This window comes from Dermacentor variabilis, chromosome 10, assembly GCF_050947875.1.
Source record: "Dermacentor variabilis isolate Ectoservices chromosome 10, ASM5094787v1, whole genome shotgun sequence".
NCBI classification, from domain to species: domain Eukaryota; kingdom Metazoa; phylum Arthropoda; class Arachnida; order Ixodida; family Ixodidae; genus Dermacentor; species Dermacentor variabilis.
Genome location: NC_134577.1, coordinates 39,379,264 through 39,400,614, shown reverse-complemented (window position 1 = coordinate 39,400,614; position 21,351 = coordinate 39,379,264). Strand labels below are relative to the sequence as shown.

General features: G+C 45.0%; 1 long non-coding RNA gene across 1 annotated transcript; it reads right to left on the bottom strand.

Moving 5' to 3' along the window:
• Positions 1-110: 110 nt before the first annotated feature.
• On the bottom strand, positions 111-16,055 carry LOC142560354 (uncharacterized). The gene is made up of 3 exons (XR_012823350.1): positions 15,821-16,055; positions 6,072-6,130; positions 111-1,617 (listed from the first exon to the last, which is right to left on the bottom strand). It is a non-coding gene; the product is annotated as an uncharacterized LOC142560354 (long non-coding RNA).
• Between the last annotated feature and the right edge of the window lie 5,296 nt (positions 16,056-21,351).

The window sequence follows — 21,351 nt, the reverse complement described above, 5'->3', positions numbered from 1 at the left end:
ACACCGCTTATTCTTCGTGTCAGTGTTGTCATGTTGCACTTGGGTTCTGCATCCAACATGTACACAGCATACATACAGATTTGTGTTCGAGAAACAACAAGCCACTTGAATCTGAAAAAAACCTGTGTTTATTCTGCTTTACTGAAAAAAGCAGGGTGTGAGACCGGGCTAGTTGGTATTCCATGCTGAAGTGACCAGCACAAGAGTGAACGGGGGACACTAAAAAGGTGACAAGAACAGGTGCGAACTTCCAATTGGTGTTTATTATGAAAAGGCATGTATATATACTCTTGTGCACTTGATCATAATCAGTTACAAGAGCGCACTAAGGCCGCCCCAAGGCCTAAGGCGGCCTCCCACATACAGACCCCAGGTATGCAAAGTTTTTAATGTCAACGCTAGGGATAATTTGCTAATGCAGTTGCCTTATGCGTTATCTGCCCCCTCAATGATGGGCCTAGTGCTTTCTTGCGCGTTGCTTGCTATTATTTCTGTTTTTTCAGAGTGCATGACATTTGCATGGGGAGTTTTGGATTCCAAGGAAACCCTCTCTCCCTTTTGTACTTTTGTATTATGTTCGTGTAGTCTCATATTTAGGCACCTTCCCGTTTGTCCCACGTAACGCTGCCCACAGAAAAGAGGTGTGCTATTCACTACTCCCCCTGAGCATTTCGACGAAACCTTTTCTGTGAGCAATGTGGCATGAAATTGATTCTCTGCTGACAGGGCTGGTTTTGGCACATAACTGAGATAACTTGTTGGGTGCGGGAAAAATGACCGAAACTCCCGCCCTTTGGCCTATTTTCTTTAGTTTATGCAAGATAGCGTGAATGTATGGGATGACTGCTAGATTCCTGCGAACAGTATCACATAGGTGCAACTAAAGAAAATAGGCCAAAGGACTGCAGTCTTGGTCATTCTTCCGCACCCCGCAAGCTATCTAAGTTATGTGCCAAAACCAGCCCTGTCAGCAGACAATCAAAATCATGCAACATTGTGCAGAGAAAGGGTTTCATCAAATGCTCAAGAGGAATAGTGTATAGCATACCTCTTTCCTGCGGGTAGCGTTACGTGGGACAAATGGGAAGTTCCCTAAACTTGAGACTACAGGAACATAATCGGAGAGTACAAAAAGGGAAAGAAGGTTTCCTTGGAATCCATTGCTCCCAATGCAAATGTCATCGACTGTTTGAAAAAACAGAAATAATAGCAAGCAGTGTGAAAGAAAACACTAGACTCATCATTGAGGCAGCGGCTATTGCAGAATGCAACTGTGTTAGCAAGCCATCCCTATAGCACTGACTGTTAAAGAATTTGAATATCTGGGGTCTGTATGCAGGAAGCCGCCTTAGGCCTTGGTGCGCTCGTTTATTTGTGATGGCCATGTTGACTTGCATGATTGTAACAGATTATGATCAAGTGTGCAAGAGTACATATACATACCTTTTTGTAATGAACACCGGTTGGAAGTTTACGCCTGTCTTTGTCGCCTTTTTAGTGTCCCGTGTCCACTCTTGCGCAAGTCCTTTCCGCATAGACACTAGAAATTGGCTGACTAGAGGAAGGATTGGTTGAGACTTGGAATGACTGGCTGCTTGCAGAGGCCTTCGGCTTTGCCTGAAAAGAAAGAAACACCAATCAATTAAGGCTGTTCAATTATTTACCATCATCATCATCACTATTGTTACTCAGATAAACAATGATTTCGTATTCACAACTGTTACTACAAGTGCTCTTGTCAAAAGAAATGGTTCAGACTCAGCCATGTTGGTATATATTCATTCGTAGCCTTATAGCATAAAAAGCTTCAGATAGAAAGGACCCAAGTCAATTGATGGTTTGCCTGGAACAGCCAAAGATGTCACGTGCACATTATGACATTCGGAGATTACTTCTCCCATATTTAGGTACAGCTGCCATGGCCACATACTGCAGACCATAGCTTTCAACTTTCACTGCTCTATTGCTCCATTAAACAACCTTGCAGATTTTACTGTTTCCCAAAACAATGAAGCACTCTTGAAACAAGCGCAAACCATGCATGTTGTTTACTTCCGACCCAGAACAAGCAAGCCAAAGATATTGTCCAGCTGACAGGCTGGTAGAATAGCAACAATACAAAAAAACCATGCTTGCACCACAACTGTGTCACAACAGCCGTCAGCCCCTTTCGGATATGGTTTGTGTCACGGAAGAAGTATCAATGTGAAATATTCTTTTTACTCAAGCAGTGAAAATTGAAAGTTACGGTTGTGAATGCATCAACATACCCTTCCCATCTTCATAAAAAGTTATAATATTGCACTGTGTTCACCGAAAAATTTGCCCTTTTTGTAAAGAAGCCTGCAATTATGCCTGGACCCCATACATGGCTCTGGCAGGCAGTACTGTTTATTCTGTCCATTTCTTGACTTGCAATTCCATAACGAAACAAATAATGCAACATATTTTTTCAGATTGCATTGCTTCATGTGAATGTGCTTAATTCGGGAAATTTCTGAAATGAATCAAGACTCTCCTAAAAAATTTTAAAGTAGAGTAATTCATTAACATGCCTAAACATGAGCACTTCCCGTAGATTTTGAGAGCCAATGAGGACAGAGCTATTTGCTCAAATTTCTATGACTCATGGCAACAGGATGGCCAAATTCCGTGCTGTTAGTAAATGCAAAGAAAAAAAACTTTGGTCAATTTATGCAATGTTTTTTTCCAAAATTTTTCTTCTTTATACCGTAGTGGGGGTACTCTGTGGTAATTAGTTGGAATTAATGCTATTGGCCTGCAGTCTGGTACAAAATATTTTTAAAGCCGCAGCGACAACACTATTTCCTGCGGATCTATCCAAAATGCAGATTCGGTAAAATACAGGGAGAATGCTTCTAACTAAACAGGTAATTCTATATTGCTTTTTGCAGAGACACCTTTTTTTTCTTGGGAAAACTAAGGTTAATTTCATTGTTGCCAGGCTCGGGCAGCAAAATAAATATTAAAATCAAAATTAAAAGTGATCGCCAGGCATGTCCAGTTGAATTTATCTGAACATGCCCTACTGTCGGCAGTACATATGTTGCCACTTTAAAGGCCTGCAAGAAGGCACCAGTTACATTTTCTAGGGCAAGAAGGCAATGAAGTATGTTACTTAAGGCAATTAGTCACAGGAGTCCTGGATGAGTAGAAGAAAATTTAAAGACTATAAATTGTTTAGAAGACTTAAGTCACATAAAAGTACCATCACTGCATTGTGCTAAAACTAACCTAAGAGACTGAAACCTGACATGATAAAAATGGAGCTTGAGAATGAAGGCTTGCTCAACAAGCAACAGAACGACAAAAAATGATATGCATGATAAATTAAAAAAAACACGCTGTTGAGGACGGTAAAGAACTAGGCACCATGACGAAATTTGTAAATATGCAAGCATAGGATGGAGTCAGTTGGCGCAAGCCATATATATTTACAGATTACTTGGAAAGGCCTTCGTCCCGCAGTGGACATAATGTATGTGAGAGCACTGTGCCCCTTCGATTATGCAGTCCCAGACTGTCCGCAAACCACCTGCGGCTTCTGGTCTGGCTTGCATTGACAGAAGGGCGCATCTCAGTCATGTGATCCCGCTGCCTGGGACTGTCCAAGGTTTTGTTTGAAAGCACCGTGATTGGAAGTCGCTCTCCTGGCTGCTGTTGTCTGCTATTAGCTGCTTAAATTATGGGGTTTTACGTGCCAAATCCACTTTCTGATTACGAGGCAAGCCGTAGTTGAGGACTCCGGAAATTTCGACCACCTGGGGTTCATTAACGTGCACCTAGATCTAAGTACATGGGTGTTTTCATATTTTGCCCCCATTGATATGCGGCCACCGTGGACGGGATTCAATTCCGTGACCTCGTGCTTTTAGCTACTTGTAGATAGCGCCCTACCCAGCAAATTCAGTAGCGTGGTCATCAAAATGGTGCAGTCTCAGAGGCCATGTCGCCGACACAACCATAAAGCTTGCATAATGGAATCGCAGCCTGAGCACATTGAACATGTTAACAAAGCTCAGTTTACATCGTGCTCTCGCTCTTCGGGCCCCTTAACCGCTGTATTTAAGCCAGCTCATTCATTTCCTGTAAAATTTAAGCATCATTGCCACACAAAAATAAGCAAAAACACGGTTGTGCCACATCACTGTTCACCCACAAAGCACAGGCCGATATCCTCAAAGCTCGTGAAACCGTCTACTAAAGGCCTGACGTGTGTCTAGGACAGAGCGCGTCTACACTGTCTACTAATCCTGCACATCCAAAAGCAAAATTCCGAATTTGGGTAACAGAAGGAATCAGCACACATGTCAACAGCAATCTGTGAAGCTCTGATTATACAGGTTGTCCCACGTAACTTGAGCCAAACAATAAAAATATGCAAATGTGACGTAGCTCGACAGAACCAAGGTAATGTTGTTTGCCGTCACTTGGAGATACTTAGATATTTTTTCATTCCACCACAATAAATATTTCATCTTCGTTAATTAATCAACTTTTCAAATATTATAATCAGATTAGAAGCGTCCATGAGAAAATTGTAGAGCAACATGAAAAGCTCCCCATACAGCTTTCTGTTGTTTGAGACATGCTGCGTAGAAGTGTTTTTTCGAGAAAGAAGCTCGCGAATACACAAAAAGTGCTGCGAATGGACAGTCACGCAACAATTTAGTGTGTATTTGCAGGCTTCTTTCACGCTAGGAAAAACACTTTTATGTAGCATGTATTAATCATAATATTTGGGAAGTTGATTAATTACCGAATAGTAATGATTTAATCTGGCGAAATGAAAAAGAAATGAGTATGTCGAAGCGAGGGCAAACAACATTACCTTGGTTCTGTCCAGTTACGTGGCATTTGCATATTTTCAATGTTTGGCTCAAGTTACGTGAAACACCCTGTATGCCACGCCAGCTACCAGCATTAAATATCTACATGCAATATGATATGTTTCCTCGTCCACCAGTTTCACTCATCTGAACAGCGAAATCTACCTGTTTACTATGCATATAGCAATGAGCATGACAGATGTCGCGAAACACATCAAGAAAAGCAAGCATTTGCGCCTGATCACTGTGTTTTGCCTTAAGGTTGCAGCAATTAGACCACTCATGAAACCCTCGCATTATGGCACACAAAGCATCGATTTAACAGAAGCGATAGCTGAGTGCATGATATTTGCTGTCTGGAACGCGCAAAGTACATATAAACACACAGCCTCTTTTAAAACATAGCATCAAGCCCGCATGCATCTTTTTAAGACAGCCGCTGTCTGGTAGCTACTTGCATATGTCTGAACAAATATCTGCTGACAGCTCTGAGAGTCCGCAGAGTCTGTGACTTCTGGTAAAATGAATGCGATACTGGCTGCTCTCGGACTGGTGGATGGGGCTTCCGAAGCCGATTGAGAAAATCGAATGCGGGACAGCAGTGCTAAGCAGTCCAGGACTGTCAAGGACTGATAATCGAAGAGGCCCACTAATGCTTTGTGTTCCTATCCTATGTAATCTCTTCATACTGATCAGCTCAAGCTGCATGGCAAAGTCTCTTGTTAGTGCTCTGAAGACAAGCCTCTGGCACAAACATTGGCTATAGAGACGACCATCGTTCGACAACTGTTGATCTGTTCATAGAAGTGAGAATTCCGCGACAAACTTTTCAATGAAGTAAGCAATATGATGATGAACTTGTTTCACAAAACTTCATAAGTACACCTGACCTTTGACTCATTTTTGCATGTAAGTAAATATTATGAAATTGTCGCTGTGAACAGTTGTCCCCGACTGCTGTACACTTGTGATAAAAAATTAACCGTATTTGAAAGTTTGTATAATTAGCCAGGAGAGCCGCACTTGCTGGATGGCTCATCATTTAATTTGGAAAAAAATTCAGCAGTGAGCAGCAATTGTATCACTAATGACCTTGAACATCTTTTATAATTATTAATTTGTAAACACCTGTTGTCGAACAGCCCACCTACTGAAGTTTTGAACACATTGTACACAACTATAGCACATACTACGCGAAATAAGATCTGTAATAGACCTTACCAAATACAATATTAGTGTGGCAGCAAGTCAAATGGCTCCTTGCAATGCTTGCGTCCTTCCTGGGAGAACAAAAAACGACATTAGGCTTACACTGACAGCACCAAACCACATAATTTAAGTTGCAAACAAGTGCCCCAGAACATAGGAAGTTCTAATTAGATATGGTCAACCTGCTTGACCATGTCACAGACATTGAATGACAGAATGTACTTTTATGGAGCCGCAACTCTATGAAATACATGCTAATACAAACATGCTAGTACACAGAATCAAATTGGATGCATGAAAATTCTCAGTAAACCTTTATTTCCTAGCAACCACAAGTTGCTCTTTGTGAAGTGCAACAAGTGAGTGTCTAACCTACACTAAGAAGGTGGAAAATTCGGGAGCCTTTTTGGTGAATAACTAACCATATCTCTACCGGTACCCAGCAATACAAAGGTGAATTGTAAGTATTATATTGATTAACGAAACAGTTCAGTGCTACCAAGCAAGTACAATAAATTATTTCGAATTCATCTTCATGTCAGGCTAATCAAGTTAATTTTCTTTAGATCACATGAGAGAATGGTTGGAAAAAAATATTGGAATCTGTCAACAATGTTGAAGCAATTTTATGATGGCCTGCAGTTGTTGAAATAAGACCTGGGGCAGGGGGAGAAAAGACAAAGAAGTGTGATAAAACAAAATGGGGCCTGTGCTGTGCAGCTACTAAATGCAGTTTTATTAAATTATGATGTGCAAAACAGCAGATGTAAGAGATGAGAGACCCTCAGGTGGTATTTTGCAATGTTGTTACGGGAAATTGTTTCAAGGAGCATGACTCCTTAACCCTTCAAGGGTCAATGACGTATATTTACGGCACTATCTGTAGGTTTAAAAAGCGCGACAATTTCCTAACCTTTTCTTTTCTGTCATGTGCTGCCATTATGTGGAAATGCAGGGAATTTCTTTTGCACGCCTCGCTCTCTCAGTTTTCGTTGCATGGTTTGTTTTAGCGCTAGTTTGCTCCTGCGCGTCTATGTACTACCGCTTGCGCATTGGCGTGCGCGTGGGCGGGTGGCGGTTGGGGTTTTGTTTTCGCAGGCCGTTTCGGCTTCTTGCGCTTGCAAAACTGATGGCTATCTCGTTACTAATCGCCTTGTTTCTCGCTCATTTAGTGCTCGCAGGGGTGCGCATAGGAAGGATGCTGCCGTGCATGCGCTTCTGTTGCTCCTTTTCTTTTTTTTTGAGACTCGCGAAAACTAATTGCATCTGGTTGGCGATAAGATGAAGATTAGTGGAAGTTTGTCACATGTTTTGCTTTTTTGATGGGCACACAACCGCACAGTTTTCTTGAGTGCATGCACCTACACAGTTCGATTACACTATGGATGTACTATCATAAGCAATATGAAAGGGAACACAGGAACGCGTGGCAAACAGCCTTGAAACAGACTCTGAGCGATACGCGGATGGCGCTGTGAAAAATGAAGGGGGAAAGGGGAGTGCTCTTCCACTAACTGTTGGCACTCCCAGCACGCTGGCATTTCTACAAAGGAGCAGCTTACGTCATGGATCGTCCGACAGCCGATAAGATGGTGATCGTCACCAGTGACTTACACCGATTCACTTTCTTTTCTTTCATTCTCTTTTTTTGTTCGTGCAACCGCTTGATAGTACTCCGAGAAAAAGTTTGCCCTGTATTTCAAACCGATTCTTTATTTGAATCGACGCACTCGGTTGTCAGTGGCACCTCGAACAGTGGCGACGCTCAAACCAATGACGACAGAGGAATAGAATAAAGAGAAATTAAAAAAAAAAGAACATTGACAAACTGTCTCTCGTGCGACTGTTGCACGAAGTTCGTTCAGAGAAAATTCACGTCGCACACTGCAGTGGCCCACGCAGAGCAGTCAACCCTGAATTTGCAGCCTCAAGATGCCTCGAGTGCCTCTTAAAGAGCGGGAAGATATAATAGAAATGTCTAAAAGAGGTTATACGCAGCGCAATATTGCTCTCGTGACAAGCCGCCCATTGAAAACGGTCAACCGGATTATCCAGGCTTACCGAGACGAAGGACGCATAAACGATGCGCCGCACCGCACACCACCTCGATCAACAACGAACGACCAAGACCTTTGCATCGTGGCTGCCGTCAGCGACAAGCCATTTCAAAGTGCAAAAGACATTCGAGGTGCTCTTGGCTTGAACAACTTGAGCGACAGCACGGTACGACGAAGGCTTAGAGAAGCAGGACTGCAAAGCCGCATCGCCGCACAGAAACCTCTGCTCACCGCAGCCAACAAAGCGGCTCGCCTGAGGTTCGCTACTGAACACCGCAGCTGGAGTGAGAGTGGGTAGAAGTATGTAGTTTTCTCTGATGAGTCCACGTTCTCGAGCCGCTGGGACAAATGAAAGAGAGTGTGGTGGACCGCAAACACACGCTTTAGTCCGCAGAATATCCAGGAGGTGGCCGCCAGTGGACGTGTGTCTGTGAACGTCTGGGGGGGGGCGATTTCCCACGCAGGCCTAGGCCCACTGGTGAGAATTGATGGGAGGTTCACCAGTGCTGCGTATTGCACTCTGCTCGAGCACCAGATGATCCCCTACGTGTTGAACAGGCTGCACCTGGATGGGTGTTATTTTTTCCAACAGGACATGTCTCCCGTTCACACATCGAAGGACGTGGCGCGCCTTTTGGAAGAGCGAGGGGTAATGCAACTTCAGTGGTGTGCGAAGGGTGCCGACATGAACATTATAGAGCACGTTTGGGGCCGTATGAAAGTGAACCTTTCGAAGAGCTCACTAGAATTGGCGAACTCCGACCAACTATGGGAAGCAATAGAACATGAGTGGAAGCCCGCCTTCAGCGTGATACCGCACTCATCGAGGCTCTCTACGCATCTTTGCCTCAAAGAACAGAGGCCATCGTTAAGTCGACGGTGGCATGACGCGTTATTAGGCCACCAACGAACAAAGCAAAGGACGAGGATAAGCTGCGATAACGCTACTACCTTATTTCATTTGCTTCAATATCTTTTTAATATTCGGCAAGCGCCAATAAAATTATTTTGAACTTACCCTTAAAGACAATTTTTTCCCGGTTTAGAAGATTTACCATAAATCAATATCGAAGTCCGGAACAGTGCTATCTTTTGTAATGATTCGACGCAAAAGGTTACCAGTGACGCAATATCGAACAGTGTTATCCCTGTCTGCTGGCGATGTGAAATTCCGCACTTTGCAGACGCATGGCGGGAGTGCGAACAGTTGTTAGAACAGCGTCCCCCTTTCCACTTTGTTTCCAACGGTGGCCGCTGCATACCACCCATATAGCTGGGTCTGAGGGTGTTTTCTACGCGTTCCTGTGTTCCCTTAGATATTGCTCATAATAGTACATATTAGTGTAAGAGCAGGAACATTTGAGTCTTGCAAAGTATTCTCGTGTGCACATTTTCAAAGCCTTGAACTATAACAATGTAACAAATTTTTTACTCTTATAGGTTTATTTCCTTTTTTATTATTGTTATTCATGAATAACGAGTACCGTATATACCAACGCAAAATAATTTTTTTGTGGCTTTACGGACACCCTAGAAAAATTACGGTAAATTTTTTTCGAAATAAGTCCCTAAGAATTGGAATCTGCAATAAAAAAAATCGACCCTGGGCGGTCGAATATGGCGAAAAAGATCGACCCTCAGGGGGTTAATTATATTCATGTAATATTTAGAAACGGATGGCATAAAGGAGATACTTGTTGACAGTTTTATAGCGAGTCATGAACACGATGCACGCGGGAGTTAAAGAAGCATCTTTAAAAAATGCTCTAGAAACTTGCAAAAAGCAAGTTTCTATAACCTCTCACAACACCGAGCTTCACCTACAAGTGTTGTAACATTTCCTTGCAACGTGCAGCACTGTTTTCACAGACATAGTTTGAATCACTGTGTCACAAGCTCTGGAAACAAAAGTGCATACATAAGTGCTAAACAAGCACATATGATGCCCTACCCCTACTGCACAGACACATTTATCTACACTAACACATGTAGATGGATTATGTCATCCATTTGGTAGCTTCTGATCATGTTCCAAAGCATGAATCTCATAACTGCAAATTCTATAAGAATGTGACAGCGACTGATTACTTGGGGACAACACGAAAAGATGGGAGAAGGCCAAACAACACGAGCGCAGGCTAAGACTTTTGGTTAATTGCACACACACACACACACACACACACACACACACACACACACACACACACACACACACACACACACACACACACACACACACACACACACACACACACACAAACAAACAAATATTAGGCCTATTTGTCCTGCCTAGTTGCAGCTGCAGGACAACGGGATGTTGTAAACAACCACACAGTTGAACTGCTGCATGTGCCTCTTGCTACACTTTGCGCCAAGGCCTGGTCTGATTCACCTTTTTGAACCCAGATTTTGAGACCATGGCTGACCTTCTGAACGTGATCTAACAGTGGTCACACCACTGTAGGCCAATGTTAGACCTGGGTATAGAAGTTCTCCTCGACTTGTTGAGGATGCTATTTCGTGCTTCTGTGACAGAGCTTCACAGCCGAACAGTGCGCTGATGCGAAAGGCAGAATTCCCTCCTTAAAAGACGGGGCATAGATGCAGTGCACATGACACTCACCAAAGAAAACAATGAGGTCAAGAAATGGAAGATCACTGTCTAGTTGTAGTTTTCCAGTAGAACACGTTGTGGGGACTACTTGGTGAAGAGCTTTCAGAAGATGAAGCGCCAACAGAGACAACACAGTAAGAAAGAACAAAGACAGCACAAGGTGCTACTTGCAACTGTTTATTGAGGTCAAAAGCAGCTGAATATATAGCCATGGGGAGAAGGGGAAGAAAAAAACAGAAGCATTGCTTGTGTGAAGGCGCACGCGCGAGAACACAGAAGATGAAGGGAATCATAAGATTAGCCAAAATCTAAAATTTATCTAAAAACATGCATTCATTTGTGTAAATATTCAGACACAGGCATGCTGACACAGGCATCCCCTCTATTCTTAATCTGGTTGGCCTCCAACAGCTCACGTGCCATAGTGTATTTGCTTTTAAGCACGATCGTTGTATCCTGAAGCCTTGCTTCACATACTTGCTTATTCTCATTCCTGCAGGCCTTGCAATGAAGTGGCAAGTTTGAGCCATAACTATTTTTCAGCGGAAGCTTGTGCTCCCACAGGTGTTCGCTGATACATCAGCCAGTTTGTCCGATACACTCTTTCCCACACTTCCACGGTATACGACCGCTTCTTTACACTTCACAAAAGGATTTGTATGTTTAATAGAACACTCTACTTTTAGAGTCATGAGATCCAATCAGGCGGCACAAAGTAGCAAGCTTTCGGGGCGCAGCAGAAACCACAGGAATTTTATATTTTGCGGCGATGTGTTTAAGATTACGCGCCACTTCGTGAGAATACGGTATCGCCACTGGATACGGCAGAAATCCTTGCGGGCACGAGGTCGGTATACCGACCCTGCAATTAATTGTTGCAATATAAGTCTATGCACTCCAAGACTGTTAAACGTGCGATTGCCACTATGTGCCTTGAATTTACCCTTAAAGAATTGTGCTGTCATAAGGCACACAAAACCTTTGACGAACAGATTTTGAAGTTGAAGAAAGCTGGCTTTCCTTGTTTGGTTTTGAGCAAAGTTTCGGAGGCGTTGTTGAAAAAGGTGCAAAAAGAAAGAAACTGAAGCAGTGAAGAAGGTCAAACATTGGAAAAGAAAGCTACAGTGGTGATACCGTATTCTCACAAAGCAGCACATAATCTTAAACATGTCATCGTCAAATACAAAATTCCTGTGGTTTCTTCCGAGCCCCAAAAACTTGCTGCTTTGTGCCGTCTGATTGGATATGATGACTAAGAAAGTAGAGTGATCTAGTAAACACACAAACCCTTTTGTGAAGTACGGAGAAGGGGTCGTATACTGCATACCGCTGAAGTGTGGGAAGGAGTAAACCGGACAAACTGGCCAATGTATTAATGAACGCCTGCAGGAGCACAAGCTTTCACTCAAAAATGGTTATGGCTCAAACTTGCTGCTTCATTGCAAGGCATGTGAGAATGAGAATAAGCAAGTACGTGAAGCAAGGCTTCCTAATACAACAATCATGTTTAAAAGCAATGACACTGTGGCACGTGAACTTTTGGAGGCCAACCAGACTAAGAAAAGAGGGGACGCCTGTGTCGACACCTCGTCTCCGACTATTTACAGAAATGAACGCATGTTTTTAGATAAGTTTTAGATTTTGGTTAATCTTATGATTCCCTTCATATACATCTTCCATATTTTTGCACATGCGCATTCACATAATCAGTGCTTCTTTTTTTTTTCTTCCCCCTCTCCCCATGGCTATATATTCAGTGCTTTTGACCTCAATAAACAGTTGCAAGTAGCACCTTGTCCTATCTTTGTTCTTTCTGACTGTGCTGTCTCTGTTGGCACTTCATCTATTGAAATGTAGTTTTCCCCTTTCCATGAGCTCATCTAGCACTGTAGAGAAGACAGAAAACAAATAACTCAACCCATTTAGTAGCCTTACTTCACGTCATATAGGGTAGAAAGTTTCCAATGAAGCAGAATACCTTTACTACGCTGGTTCTTACAGCAGCTAGTGTTTTACGACTAGCTGACAGTGTTCTCGGCAGTGAAAAGTCACAATTAAAGTGGTTGAGCAACTATTTAATGTCTCCTACAAAGTGCCACGCATGTTCAAGTAAGCAAAACTACTACTGAAAGGCAAGCTCCACTATCTGGGCCTGAAGATTTTCTGTGGTGAGCATCGAGCTGGAGCTATTCCCTGCACTCAAAGGTGTTTTTAACTTTTCTATTGGTGCACCTGAACACTGAAGCATGTTGTTGCTACAGGAACACCGGAGATCACATTTAACACTTGGTACCACCCCGACGTGGAGGGGAGCTTCCATAACCAAGTACAATGTTTGCTTTTAACAGTGCGTTCGCACTGCCTTTTAGCATGCATTGCCAAGAAGCATTTAATGGAGTTGAACGTAGCTGACGTCTTAGGTCAGACAACTTCGAGTAAGCCAAGGCCTATGACTGTTATGCAATCTGTACACAAAGGCAACCATCAATTCAAGCAAATTGTTCAGAGAGTTGAAACTACCTTTTTATTTTCAGTGCCAAGCAATCTGGGCACGTACAAAATGTTAACCGGACCAGGGCAACACGTGAAGTTTACATCAAAAAGTATGTGCTGGAGTTCATAGGTACTACGGTTGGTGCTGTTTACAATATCCCACTGTCCTGCAGCAGCAATTATGTAGGACAAACCGGCCGACGACTCAAGGATTATCTTACAAAAAATGCACAGACCCTTGACACAACATGGGGGAGCAACATAGCTATTGATGCTGCTTTGTGCAGTTGTACACCAAATTTTTAGCAGTGAAGTATCTTCATGACACATTTTCATAGCAGACTTAACTTTCAGAATAGCTCCCACTATGCTAGCGTGTCATCACTTAACCTGCCGGAGCATTCTGAATTGGGCTGCTTGGTGCATGTTTAGAAGGGAACCGAACAGGGCTACAGACAGGACAAAGGGAATATGTTGCTGTGTACAACACTGTCACTTCATACTGGCAGTAGCACTGTTCGTTCCCTTTTAAATATTCATATCTTTTGGTCGCCTGACCACGCAACGCTGCTGCGAGCTCAGGCTATAATTTTACATTGTTACGTTGCCTTCCAATGTTGCACTTAATTACATCATCGCATACTCATCTGTTATAGTTAGCTCAACACTAGCTCACAGTGAGCTTATTCGTGGCTAATCTTAGTTACCATGGAGCCCATGCATGACGGTGCTAACGATCAGTGTGCAGTGTTGTTGCATACTCATTAAGCCAACACTAGACAAACAGTTATTTTATTGGTGCGTGTTTTATCTGTTGCCTCAAATTTTGAACTCTGGCACTATAAGTGTTTTTTAAACACCACTCATATGTGCAACCAAGTCAGGTATGAAACAATATCCCTTTCAAGTCGACGTGCTCATACTGAACCAATTTGTTGCCACAGGAAAACAAATCATCAATTATCCTTTGAATGCATCTGCAAAAATTACTCTACTTGCATAGGACTCGTCATTCCACCAACATTTGCAGTCACTGTCTATTAAGACTGCATATGCAAGACAGATATACAATAGAATGGCACAGCTTTCCAGAACAAAGAGCACCACTAGACAGACTGCTGTGGCACACTTTCTCAGGCCCGCTGGCTGAGAAACTGCGCACAAACCGGCACACAGACATCCTTCACTGGTGCAATAGCTGCAATTGAAGCAAATAATATCAGGTATTTTCAGACCGGTCGTCCACAGTAAAGCAAAAACATTTTCATATACAAATACTCTTGCACATAAGCTTGTCACCGAATTACCGATTGCTGTGGTATCGTTTGGTGTCTTCAATTGTATCGTTCAACTCATTTAAAAAAAGACTTCATGAAGCACCTTCTATTCGGCAAAACAGCAGACATTTTGCTCTACATAACTCACAACATGTATTTTAGAATAATTATTGTATTGATGCCTATATGCTGAAAATTAGTCTATGCAACTAGAGACAGTCAGTATTAGAACCAGCCTTTAACATCAGTGTTGACACATCTTTTGATTTTTTATACCAGTTTGGAACATTTGTAACTTTGGATGTCCATTACACACTTTTTGGCACCGCTATTCTGTGTCAAGGTTACGTTAAAAATTACTTATCACATGCACTTGCTTTACAATTAAGCCGCAGATGGGCAAAATTTACGTGGCAATCCACTCCCAGATTACGTTAAATGCTGACGTATTGCGTCAGAACGTTGATAGTCACCCTGGTAGCTGTCTGAAATAAAAACAAAACAAAAACAAAAATTCGCGAAACATCTGGTGCCGATTACCAGCTAGCAAAATAATCAATTTCTTCTCCAGCGACCCTTAATGGGTATCACGCGGACACTTTCAAGTGCGATCGCGCACGATTGCTCGATCCCAAAGTGTTCCAAGGCACCGTGTTACACCAGTGTTACGTAACACTGCAGATCGCACGAGGTTACGGCAGCAAGCACGCTACACCGTCCATTCATTGTGATGTAGGGGCATCGCATGCAACATGCTCTATGAGGTCTTCATACACAAGCAGACTTTCAATTCCAGAAGCAGTCTTTCAATTACGGATATGAACACAGCGATTATGCACGCCAAGCACACTGCGTCCTAAGCTTAAGGAAAAAGAATTTCGCTGTGATGCAATGCGTCGCCGAATACGGCTAACATAGTGTTACACCGCGCCGTGAGAGATTGCTAAGGGGAACAGTAACTTCACTTTATTTTGGAATGCCAAGAACACATCACAACACATTGCAAAACTGGAATGCCAACGTCAGTAAACCAGCTGCCACATACAGCCGATAACGAACTGCTACAGACGACATCGTCGCTGATGTTGCCTACGCGCCTCAATGTACTCTATATGAAATCAGCACAACAAACGCTACACCATTTATCACAGACTCGCAATGCCGCGGCTTTATCAATCCTCATGGCCAAGCGGGAATGTCGTTACAGGGCACTGACAGGGCATGCTCACACAACACAGTTCAGCCCGTCACCGGCCATCGCGGTGCATTTCGCACGCGCGACGTGCACCAACAACAAAAAAGGACACTTAAATCACTTACTTGCGTAGCAGTCCATCGTCGATTCCTTCTTATTCTCTCAGTGAAATCCCAAATGCAACAGGTATACCACCACCGCACACCGCCATTTCCAGCCGCTGTCCACTCTGTACTGTTGAGGCGGAGAAATGCAACCCGTCGTGTAGAAGCGATGAAGGGTGGTAAGCAGCGCCACCGCTGAAACCTCTTCCGTTTGTGCGTGCGTACTACGATTCGCCTATGAATAATGTTCAAGCAGCGTTACCTATGGTGATATTAGGTAACTGCTGGTAAACGTGGGCGGTGTCTTTTCTTTATATTCGTTGCGTGTTTATTTTTCGCTCTTAACATGCTCAGTTGCCCTCCACATGAAATTACGGACGGTTCTCCGTATTTCAAAAACAGAGCTCACGTCCGTTTTTTTACGTAGAATTCCGCCGTTTTTCATGAAACTGAACGGTCTACGTAATTTTTACGGCAGGTTTGACTGTAAAATTACGGAAATTTTTTACAGTGTGGATATTGTCCTCGACTGCATCAAAAACGCTGGCCTGGTTCTGAACTCCAAGAAGTGTAAATTTGGTGACCGTCAAACCCTTGTGCTGGGTCATCTTGTTGACAAAGACGGTATCCGACCTGATCCCCTCAAGACGGGAGCTGTTGAGGCATTCAGTGCACCGCAGTCAGTGAAGCAACTTCGTAGTTTTCTGGGTCTTTGCTCTTACTTGCGCCGATTTATTCCTGGTTTTGCTGACGTCGCTTATCCTCTGACAAATCTGCTACATAAAGACGCACGGTTTGAGTGGACACCCGAGTGCGAGTCTGCATTTCGTCAGTTGAATGGAATGGAATGGAAAACTTTATTGGTTCTTTAAGATATTAGCGAGTTGAGGACGAAGTCTTCATTCTTGAAAACTTTGGGTCCTCTTCAGCCTTGGGTGGGCCCCTAGTCCAGTGCACCACTGAGTCGGGCCACCTCGCTTGCGTGTGCTATGAGGGCCCTTTGGACCCCTAGCTCTCGCAGCTGGTGAGCCGGCTCTCCCACTGTTCCGCACTTGGTGTTGTATGTTCGTGGAATGTCTTGTTTCGCTCGCATTCCCATGTGATGTGATATAGTGTTGGCCTTGCTCCGCACCACGGGCATACGGCGCAATATTGTGTGGGGAACATCCTGCTTAGTATGTAAAGATTTGGAAAGGAACCCGTCTGCAGTCTACGCCATCCTGCGGCTTCCTCCTTCGTCAACGCTTTGTGTGGTGGGGGGTATTGGAATCTTCGCCATCTATATAGGTTTAGCAGCTCTGAATAACTGTCCCCGCAAGTAACCTGAGGCTCTCCCGGGGGGACTGAGCCTCGAGCTAAGCTGTCCGCCCCTTCATTGCCCTGAATCCCTGCGTGGCTTGGTATCCAGATTATGTTGTGTGTTGGTTGTCCTTCATAGAGCGGTGCTCTACTAAGGATCTTGAGTGCCGTGCTGCTTATTCTACCCCTGATATAGTTTCGGCACGCCTCTTGTGAGTCTGTTAGGATGTTGAGGGATTTTCCTATCCTGTATCCTTCCTCTGCTGCCAGTGCGACAGCTTTTTCCTCTGCTTCGGTTATGTCTGCAGATACCGCTGCCGTGAGACTCGTGATTAGTTTGCTTTATTAGCTACTACCGCTACTGCGTGTTTCCTGTGTTCTTTTGGATAGAGGGAAGCATCTGTGTAGACTGTGTTGTCTCTCTGCCCCATCGTTCTTTCGTAGAATTCTGCCCTAGCCTGTCGCCTGCTGGTATGGAGATTGGGGTCCATATTGCGGGGGACAGGTTGTATGCGTAGTGTCTTCCTTAGCAGGTCCGGTATTATTGCCCTACTACTTTGCGGTTTTTCTATTTCCCAACCCAACTTTGTCAGAAGCGCCCTTCCTGTTGTTGTGTTACTGAGCCTTCGCGTTTGTGCCTTGAGCTGGCATTCTTTTAGTTCTTCAAACGTGTTGCTGATTCCCAGTTGCATCAGCTTGTCATTGGATGTGTTTCTTGGGAGATGAAGGGCTGTTTTGTATGCCTTCCGAAGGATTGCTTCGGCTTCAAAGGCCCCTTTGATATCAATGGCCATGACGACATTCTCCCCGTTTTTCGGCAGTTGAAGTTCCTGCTGACCTCCCGACCTATTCTTCGCCACTTCAATCCAACTGCGCCGACAGAGATCCACACAGATGCTAGTGGCGGCGGTCTGGGTACCGTCAGCACGTGATTGCTTATGCAAGCCGCGCATTGAGCAAACCTGAACGAAATTACACGGTGACAGAGCAAGAATGCCTCGCTGTAATCTTTGCAGTTTAGCGATTTCGCTCGTACTTGTACGGACGCCCATTCCTAGTCGTCACAGACCACCATTCCCTGTGCTGGCTCGTGAACCTTCGTGACCCTTGTGGTCGCCTTGCCGGGGACGTCAATTCACGGCGGATATCGTGGAAGAGCTTGTGCGCTTATGTAACTCGCACCTCAGGCACTCGACGCCGTATCATCCGCAAACGAACGGCCTCACTGAGCGCACTAATCGAACAATCGCCAATATGCTTTCCATGTATGTTGCGTCCGATCACAAGGATTGGGATGACGTTCTACCGTTTATTACTTACGCCTATAACACCGCCAAGCACGAGACAACCGGCTACAGCCCCTTCTTCCTTCTATATGCTCGGCCGCCCCGGTATACGCTCGACACTGTCCTTCCTTTTTACCACCACGACAATCCCACGGTCGCCGATACGCTATGCCTCGCTGAAGAGGCTCGGAGACTTGCGCGTCTGCGGACTTTAGCATCACAAGAAAACTCCAAAGCCCGCTACGACGCACGACATCGGCCTGTTACATATCACCCTGGTGATCTCGTTTGGCTTTGGACTCCCACAAGGAAGCACGGTTTGTGCCAAAAGCTTCTGGCAAACTACGATGGACCGTATATTGTCATCGACAAAGGAGAACGAAGACTGTGCAGCGGCCATTCCCGTTGTTCGTAGCCTGCCGTTCCTGCTCTCGCATGCCTAAATAAACCCCTTTTCCCCGTGCTTGTAACAATATGTTGTGAGAAAATCGTTACCAAATAATCGTTACCAAATAATCGTTACCAAATAATCGTTACCATTTACCAAATAAACAATGAATGAAAGGAAACCACGTCGTAGGGCGAAATCCACAGCACACAGTCCTATACACCCATCAACATACAAATATAAAAGGCAAATCCATGTCGCATCACGATGAGTTTGCAAACAAAGTCGCAAACACTCACAAATGGCGGTGATGTACACTGCGATGAGCATTTAGTTAACGCAGGTGCAAAGGGCCCATTCAACGCTGTGAATGGGCCCTTTGGGCACAGAGGTGCTTATAGTTGGATCCTGCTATTTATTTTGTTCTTGCTGTTGTTGACCTGAGTGGTTGTGGCGCATATCTTCATCAACAATCCTCATAGACATAGTTTTCTCCTCCTTCCCTCTGTGCAGAGTAGCAGACTAGAATATATTGCCCCAGGACGATCTTGCAACGTTTTCCTCTAATACATTCTGCTTTCTCTTGGGGACATAAAACCGTAGCAGCCAACATAAGCGCCTATGTGAGAGGTGGATCACTCGCTGTTACCCTACAGAACTACTACTTGTGGCAAGCGTCAGAAAAAAATGAAATCTGGACGTGATCTTCGGCACATTCGAAATGCATATGCGTCTGCTGAGGTCGCCGGGAACCGAACAATTTGACTTCATCCTTGACCTGTGTTAGGAGTGAAATCCTTTGTCGTATCGAGTAATTGTGCGGAGCGGAAGGCTTATCTCCTAGTCTCGTGACCAAGAGAACCCGCTTTGTGCGCATGCATTGTGCCCCGCACGGTCTCTCTCTCACACATACGCACGTACGCGCACGCGCTAACACAGATAACAGAAGAGGAAGCTAAGCGCAATCTGGAGCAAAGGATCGAGCAAGCAAGCGAACTTAAATATGGCTGTTCTGCCTCTCGGAATAACACTTCCACGTCGCACTGTCGACCCGAGGCGTTCGCCCTCGAATAATTGTTTTCCCTTCCTGTTACTCCTCCAAGCCGCACTTCAGCTTTTGCCACCCCCCCCCCCCTTATCGTCCTCCTCTTCTTGCCCCTCCCCCCCTTCCAACTTTACCTTCTGTTATTGCTGTGCCCGCCCCTCTCACTCCTACCGGCGTTCCGTTCTTCAGAGAAGGCAACAAGTACCAAGTGAAGTAGAAAGTGCGCTCGCACGCGGAGGGAAAGGAAGCCATAAAAGATGCGCATTAGGTCTTTGGTGACCCAGAAACACGTGGGCCACGGGTACGGGGACGCCTCCGCAGCGACGTCCATTATGCCTAGCGTCTCGCCGCGCACGCTCCAGGGTGAGTCCACGTGTGTTGTGCGGACAACACCGGGCCGCTCTTCTTATTCTTTGCCAGCGTAGGAAGGGGGGGCGTTGAGTCATCCCGGAGAAGAACACGAAGAAGTGGGGGAGAAGGGCGACCGGAGGATGCGTCTGCCGGCTGCTTCGAAGCGACCTTCTTCGATGAATCTGCGCAAGCGTATACGTGCACGCCTCCGTGGATGGTTACGGCGCGCGCTTAAAGTTTACGTCATGCGCGCGCGCTCGGTCAGTTAAGTGGTAAAGCTGGCGATGATAAAGTCAACGCAGCAGCGCGTGTCCACTTGGTGCAACCCGTAGTCATGTCTCTTCTCAAGGCAAACGAATATGCCTTCGCGGTGGTCGCTCTGAGCGCTTTCGTTCCGCTGTCCGGTGAAAACCGAAAGCCGTCGCCGCTTAGTTTCTTGCTTTCGCACGCTGGCATGCGTGCGCGAATTTTTGTGGAATCCGATCGCCCGTTTCTTCCAAGGACTCCCCTCCTTCTTTGTCACGACAATGCACGCACGCTTTACCTGTTTCTTCCTTCCTTTCTTTGCAAGACGAGGTGTTGCGAGTGTGTGGGCGTGTACCAGACGCCTATAGTGCTGTCGAACCGTGACAATTGAACCTTGGGAACTTTGCTACAGACCTTCACCTGCATCAGTGATGTTTTACAAGATAATCTTCGGCCCGATTGGAGTACGACCGTGCAAGGTTAACCATCTTTTAGTGACTGGCTGACTGACTGACTATCTGACTGAAGGCCTCATTAGAACTGACCTGAGGCGGGCTGATTGGAACGCGAGCGTGCAAGGTTGACCATCTTTCTGTGACTGACTGACTGACTGACTGTCTGTGTGACTGGAGGCCTGATTGGAACTGACCGGAATCGGGCTGATTGGAGCACGAGCGTGCAAGGTTAACCATCTTTTAGTGACTGGCTGTCTATCTGACCGGAGGCGGGATGATTGGAGCGCGAGCGTACAAGGTTAACCATCTTTTAGTAACTGGCTGACTATCTGACTGGAGGCCTGATTGAAACTGACCGGAGGCGGGCTGATAGGAGCAAGAGCGTGCAAGGTTGCCGCCTTTCGATGACTGAATGAGTGACTTGAGCTTACTTGACAGTCTTGACCGACCAACCGGCACTGCGCATATAAAAAGAGGTATCT